Source organism: Manacus vitellinus, unplaced genomic scaffold (genome assembly GCF_001715985.3).
Source record: "Manacus vitellinus isolate BGI_N305 unplaced genomic scaffold, ASM171598v3 scaffold_8_pilon, whole genome shotgun sequence".
NCBI classification, from domain to species: Eukaryota; Metazoa; Chordata; class Aves; order Passeriformes; family Pipridae; genus Manacus; species Manacus vitellinus.
The window spans coordinates 2,121,679-2,129,526 of NW_021940864.1; positions in this window are offsets into that span (position 1 = coordinate 2,121,679).

The window sequence follows — 7,848 nt, forward strand, 5'->3', positions numbered from 1 at the left end:
AGTTTAGAGGTGCTCAGGCCCCAACCAAGAGCTGCACCACTCATCTGGAAGGTGGAAGGCACAAATCCAAAATCCCCTTAGAATAGAAAAGGCACAAAACTCATGCTCCCATTTCCCTTACAGGAGGCAGCATTTTTTCCCCTTGTGGAAGCTCTTCAAAAGACAAGAATGAGTTTTCAAGAGTTTCCTCCTCCCAAGTGATAGGTATGGGATTTGCAATTCTGGATTCTGAACAGATGCAGCTGTCTACTTCCAGGAACACAGCTCTAATGGGAGCTGGGCTTCATATTCATGCCTCTGCCCAGAGCTCCCTGGCTTACTCTGGGTGGCTCTTTATACAATTTGCATGATTTGGGATCACTTTTTTGGAGGTGTCTAATTCCTTCCATGAGCTTTACAAGAAGCTTACAGACCAAATTTTGGAGACAGGTGCTGCTGCTGCAGTGGTTCGATAGGTAAAGCTAGGCTGCAAATTTTTGTGTCAGCCCCTGTTCCTCAATCTCAGGTGATATTATTGACTTTTGCAAACGCACGTCACAGCTGAGCCCAGGTAAGACGTGAAGAATTGGGTTCAGTCACCTCCTGTTCCCAAGCATTACAGTAACTCCTTACACACAGCAGAAAAGCACTACTGAAAGAGAAAAAAGGAAAAAGAAAAAAGAGACGTATGAGGTTAATCACAAATAAACCAAAAGTACTTGTCATTTAGAACTTGGTTCCGATCTCAGGTCATAAATGTCTTTCATTTCTCTTGTATTTCTGCCAGCAATCATTAAAAGGTTTTACAAAATGGTCTTTCTTTAAGGCTACTAGGCACTGTATATTCAGGGAGATAATCTGCTTGTCAAGATGGTTGAAAACATTCCCCTTTCTGGATTTTGGCCTCACAATACAACACACACATCTCCTCCAAAAACACAACATGTGCTCTAGCTCATTACCTAAACAGCTGACTAACTCCATTAATTTGACATTGACTTGGGAAAAAAAAAAAGAAAAGCTGTATACTTCGTAAGTCGTATGAGGGCAAGCAGAAATCATTCCCCCATGCTTTATCATTATTAATGCATTTTCTGACTGATGGCCAATTACAAAACGTCCTGCACCCTTGGAGAGGATCACCCTTGGAAATACTGGCCTTGAAATAATGTAACCCTATTGGGTGTCAGTGAAAGAGGTAAGAAAGTGAACACGTTGAAGATGGCTAGCACTATTTCTTTTTGAAATGAACAGTAAGACTTGGAATAATTTCCCCTTCTGAAAAGACATATATTTGTCTAATTCAAGAACATCTACTTTAATGAACCCTCAGAAAAAACAAATATTAACTACTTTCCAAACCACTTCATAATATTTACTAAAAAATTAGTATATTCTAAATCAATATAGTATGGGCAGTTCTGATTTTTTATCAACAGATTGTGAGCTATTATTTTTATGTAATGAACTTGTATTAACTATTAAGCCAATATTTAATTATTGAAATTACTACAGTCAGTCTTTTAGACTCTCCCCTATCCATCTCTGCATTGTCAGAATCACACAAGCTGGCCTGCATTATGTAGCAAGTGAAGCTCAGCGTAATTGCAGCCCTTTTGAACCCAAAAGTCCATGAAATACTTGAACCAAAAATCTCAGGATCTAGGCAGCATGCCATTATTTTCTCATGCAGTATCCAAATATCATGGAAATGGCAAAGGGTAGAAACTCAGTGGAATTTTACTAATCTGGCCACAACTACTGTTAGAATAAAGCACACCCATTCTGACTAGGACCACTAAAAAGAGATCAAATGTGCCACGGGTATTTTTGTCCAGGGTGACATGCCACAGCACAGAGTTGGTAAGAGCATACACACAGAAAAAATTAACAAGATTGGGTGCAAAACTGCTTCTTACCTTAGGAACTTCAGAAGTCACATTTTGGTCTCATTTGCAGCAATGTTAATCCACAGTTCAATCAAATTCAAATTTATGCCATTATAAACGTGAGCAGAATTTGGCTCTTAAATTGCAGCAGCCAAGCACAACAGATTTTGTTTCCCTTCGAGTGTTTTTAAGCTCCTGATACAGAGACAGCTTTTATGTCTTTAATAATCCCTTCTTCCTGAATTCAATGAGGTAAGCATCAAACACAATTCAGAAATGCAGGGCTTCCTGCATTTCTCATGATGGCTTTAATTTATTTTAAAATAGTCTTTAAATCAGTGCGTAATACATACTAAAAGTGACAGTGGAATCAGGCTCAGACCTCATTGTGGATGGCTCAGACCTGATTGCAAATGGCTGTACCACCCTCTTTTGACATTTTGAGATAACAGACAAAAAATAAATAAGAATGTGAAAGAAAGTCTTCAGAAGGGGGAGAGAAAAACTACACTCTACTTAATTATTGGATTTATCATCCAACTGACATACGGATTACTGGATCAAAGACCAAGGGTTTTGTCATCTAGTGAATAAAGCTTACAACTCATCCTACTTCAAAGCTTACCCAGCCTTTAGGCTTTGCTGTGTAACTTTACATGTATAAATTCACAGCCTGCCTTTTCAGTTCTGTGCCCCTTTCAGGCACTCAGACATTCCTGCAAACAAGGTGCCCCACTAGCCTCACTTCACACCTGCAAGTGTGCGCTCACACAGAGTTATAAATAAGACTTAACTGGTGGATCAGTCAGTGAACTAGTACTATGGCCCAAGTGAGAAAAATCTCACTCCCTTGGCTCCCCTAATTTGCCCTCCACTGCAGCACTGGTCCCATGGCGGAGACCCCAGGGTTAGCTCCCCATTGCACTCACAGCCCCCACATAAGGATGTAAACGCTCACAAGATGGTCACAGTCCTCTAATTCATAAAGGCACGAGCAGTAACCATACGACATCACATTCATGAAGAACCAACAGCTCTAGCACTTCATTGAAAGCACACACAGTAAAGTGCTGGGGCACAGTTAGAAATGTACAGAGACCTGACCAGAGCCAGAGTCTTTTCCAACTGCTTATGGAGGAGCCACAGGCTTCCTTCCCTCTCAGCAGCCTTTCTTCAGGCCTTGCAGGAGGTAAATCACAGGTTTATATGACCTGGCCAAAGCCCTTCCCAAAAATTTAATTATTTTTTTTGTCAGGACCTGCCACAGATCATAGTGTAAGGCTGCCAGATGAACTGGGAAGGAAGAATTGATCATTAAGTAATTGGCTAAATAACAGAGACACATTTTCCTTAAACAAACTCTCCAATGAATCAGTACACAGGAGGATGGATGTGGTCCAAAGTTACTTACTACTTGCTGCTTTGCAACTGTAGTGACATATTTTTAAGAGTGTCTTTACAAATGCATTTCTTTTTGGAGTTCTGGGACTGGTTAAGGCAAAAGACAGTGAAATGTTAAAAATGTGATGATAAAAAAAATAAAGTAATGGAAAGGAGCTGAAGGTTTGTGGTAAATCTGAAGCAGTACTTGACTAAGGTGGATCAATCTCTAATTCAACTGTAATTAACAGAGCTCAGCATGTTGAACAGTATACTAACAGGGCTATATCAACTATTCTGGGATGTTTTGGACAAGGCTAAGTTAATTTATAGGATAGAAAATAATGAGCCACTTTAGATTTAGTTCACTAAACAGTACACAGAAAAGCACTTCATCTTTCCAATACCACAGTGAAAAAAAACCTCACTCAGAAAGCAGCAGTTCATCTGGTTTATGTGGTAATTCAGTGAACAATGAGAAACACCTCAGAGCTGAGCACAAACTCCTGTGATGCCACACTGCCTGATACTTCTGGTCTGCTCTTGGTATGACACCTACCCTTAGGATGAAGTGTGCACTCAGGAACGATGGGATCTGAATTTCCAGTGCATCATTGTAAGTCTGTCTGCATGAAGGAGTCTGAAGCCAAAAAAAAGCATAATTCCTCATGACAGATGTATGCAGCATCAGACATTTCTTACGGAGTTCGGGTGGAAGAAATCCTGGAGCATCTGCGGGCTGCTCTGCTCTTCAGGCAAAAAGCACAGTCCATGGCAGTGTACATGCCCACTGTTATCTTCTGGAAACTAGAAAAGCATATGTTACAGCAGATGCTTCAGCATGATTTCCCCCCTTGGACTCTGTTAAGGGCATTCAGCTAATTGTAGCACCGTAATTAGCTGTGTTCTGTATCTCAAAAGCAATTTTTTTCTACACATGAGTATTCCACTGGCACTGCTTCTCTGAGGAACTGTAAAAAGGCATGTTAAGGTTAATAAATGGGGAAAGAGAAGGAAAGATAGTAAATTAGAACTGGCCTAAACTGGGACTACAATGACTGCAGGTTCTGAGTTGCCCTCAAGGAAAGCAGGTCACCAGGTTGCAGCCCTGAGTGAGAAACCTTGTACCAGCTCCTCCAATCCAGATCTCTCAGTCCTTGCTCCATCAACCCCACATTTCAGATCAGTGGAAGATCCAACAGAGTAAGGACTGTGGGGTTTTCCTGTTTGCATTTTTTGCCTGTGCAGAGCAAACCTACAAGCCACAGCTGCAGCCCCGGCAGCTGTTATCACTCCTGCCATTTCTGTGTGCAGAAGGGCTCACGTACACTTCTGCACAGCGGCCTTGAGGCAAGGATTCGGGAAAGCACTCCAACACGTGTAAAGTAATCCCTGCCTCTGCCAGCGCTTGAGCAGAAGAGTAACATCGGGCATATCTTTGATTCCCTGTGACTTCAGTGAAACTTTAACCCATCAAAGTTAAGCTCCTGCTTAAGTACTGACAGAACAGAGATGGTTCCCTGAAGTGTTAAATATATGTGTTGCCATGATTATATAGCCCGATATGAATGTAGGTATAAGACTCTTTGTATGTGCAGTTACAAAGCCATATAAGGTTCCTCCATGTATCAACTGCAGTTACTCTTGAATCTGTTAATTTAGATTAAACACCATGTGTTTGTATGCCTCTACTTATGGATAATTACTGCTTCATTTTGGATAGATATTAACTCAGGACCAGATGTGCAAGACAGCATGACTAATATTTGTGTGTTTCCATCAGAAATACAGTTTTTTTGCTTATAATTCTAATTTGATGATAGGGCATCAAAACATTTTTTTATATATGGTTAACATTTCTAAATTTAAGGGGGCACAGGGTTTAGAGATAGGGACACTTTTGGCAGAAGAGGAAGGTTGTTAAATTTTCTTCTCCCTGTGTGTACAAGATTCCCCGTGACCTTGGATGAATTAGTGGGCTGAATGCAAATCAATGGGCTGAATGCAATTAAGGGTGTATGACTGTTACAGATCATTAAATGGTTTTGCACTCGATCACAAGATATATATACTCTGTACACACATGAGCGTAAAAATGCGTAAATAACAAACTGATTTATAATTTCATGGCCAATTGCGATGCTCTGCCAAACTTGCTGAAAGAGGGAAGGGGAGGCTCAGAGATCTGATATGTCTTTATATCCACACAAATCCAGCCCTCAGGGAGCCTTAAGTCACAAAACACCTCACAGCTACTGGCACATTACTTAGAGGTCAAAATGCTCAAGGCAAAAGTCATTCAGGGAAGGAAAGATAAATGCCTGTGCTGTGTAGACTAGACTGCAGCTTGTACCCAAAAAAGCTTGAGCTAGCCAGCTCTCATACAACTGCAGCACGCAGGGCAGGTTGAATGATGCCCTGCAACCACCACTGCCTAGAAAACCCCCTTTACCCAAAACGGCTAGATCTTAGCTAGTTCACTCTGTCCCTACAATTCACCATCACAACCAGACTGTTATGATGGCCCCAAAGGCCACAGGGGCTGTTCACAGCACCATGTCTCCCAAACATGACACAGGCAGAGCAGTGCCACCACTCCTGTGCTCCTGGCAGGGACTGTGCTGAGAAAAGTAGTCACGTCCTCAAACACCACATGCTGCTCTAACACCCTTGTTAAAAATATCCTCAAAGGCATCTGAGCATCAGTGAAATCCTGCAAACCCACAAATGTTGCAGATGATGTGGGCAACCCATGACACCTGCCAGGAAAAGAGTGACAGCAGGTGTCACTCAGCAGTGCTGCTCCCCATGCTCTTCCAAGATGTCTTGTCAAAGAAATTTTCTTTTTCTTTTCTTTTTCTTTTTCTTTTTTTTTTTGACAATGCACTGTTTTGCCTGATTTTGGGAGTATAGGCAACCTTGTGGACAGACAAGCTACCTGGCAGCAGGGAGTTTGCTTCTTGACATCAAGTACACATGCAGACAATTCAGAAACCAAGTTGCTCCTTGGGAACTAGCGACTTGGCAAAAGAATTCTGGAGAAGGGACTTTCCTGCTTGCTCTCTGTCTGTTTCCTTCCCAAATCAATGTATACAAGCACATGGAAATAATGCAAAAATATAACCAGACTTTTCCTCACTGATTGCTCCTCCTGTAGGAAACCAAGCTGCAGGATCCCAGAAACCTGTTACTGCTCAACACTAGCAGCTGAGTGCCGGAAAAGGGTCAGCAGTACCGTATGGACAGATTTCTAGGAAATTGCAGGTCCTCACAAGGGCACGATGTTATCCCACGTTTATCAGCTGACATGGTTCAGCTGGTCCCTCAGTTTCACAACCCCATCACTTTCCTTGATTTGAAAGGTGATGGGGAGGTGGAGAGGAGGAGAACAGATCAATATAAAGTCACATGCTAGCTGGAATTAGGTAGACCATCCATCAGATTAACAGTGATGTACTGGTGGATAAAAGGGTATCCCAAGCATAGCGGAATAAAGTGACGGAGCACACCTCATAACCATTGCAAGGTCAGAATAAAAGCCCACATCACTATCAGTTAAAGTGGAGCAGATGATGCTGAAGGAAGAAGGTTGGGTGGATGGTAGGGCTCATGGAAGGGACAACAAAGCAGGGCTTTGCCACCCTACCCTCCTGTGCAAGATTCAGTTCCATTTCCTGATCCAGATGGACACAGGTCACGCTATTGAGGCCAGGATGCCCCTGGGTCGCACACGTCTCATGCCTCAATCCTGTGTGACATCTTATTCCTAATGAACAAAAGGTGTATAGGGCTGTATTATTTGATACCATGATTTTAAAGCAACAGCTGGAAGTACTGTGTCAAGCAAATCCCATGTTCTGTTGTGCCATTCTCTCAACTCTGATTTTTTCCTGGGTACACCTGAAGAAAGGGATAGCTTTTGCTGATATACCCATACCTTTATACTTGTTTTACAAAGCCTACTCTGGAGAGCAATTATCTTTTTTGGTGGCTTGCTCCATCACTCACCATAAAAAAGGTCTGTATTTCTAACTATGGCTTCTAGAAGCTATAGTTGTAGTAATAAACAATAATAACAACAACAACAGCAATAATTATAGTTACATGAAAACAGTCCCTTACAAAATGAATGGACCTTTGTGAAGATAAATAGTCTTTAGAATATGATTACTGCTTTCACACAAAGGGTATAATTGATCATAAAGTAGCAAGTTACACACTCTGAAATGCCTGTCTCATCATTCAGTAGGCAAATTACAATCCTTCATCAGCAATACAGTGACAGTGCACAGAACCTTAAGAGAGCGTTTGACATGGACATTTGTATCCCAGCAATTTCCATCCTCTAATGAGGCTGCTATATCTGCACAATAAGCATTTACCCCCGTTAAGGGAGCTGGAACACATATTCCCCCAGACACAAATTCTCAAAGCAGTTAACAGCCAGACGAATGAGTGTTTCCAGGGCCCACAGCTCCACACCACCAGCTTTCACACCAGGAATGGGGAGCGTTGAGGAGCATTCCTGTAGGAACTGGAAACAGAACTTCTGAAAATCCGAGGAAACCTTCTGCCGGCCACCTGTAGGCTTCGCTGCCAA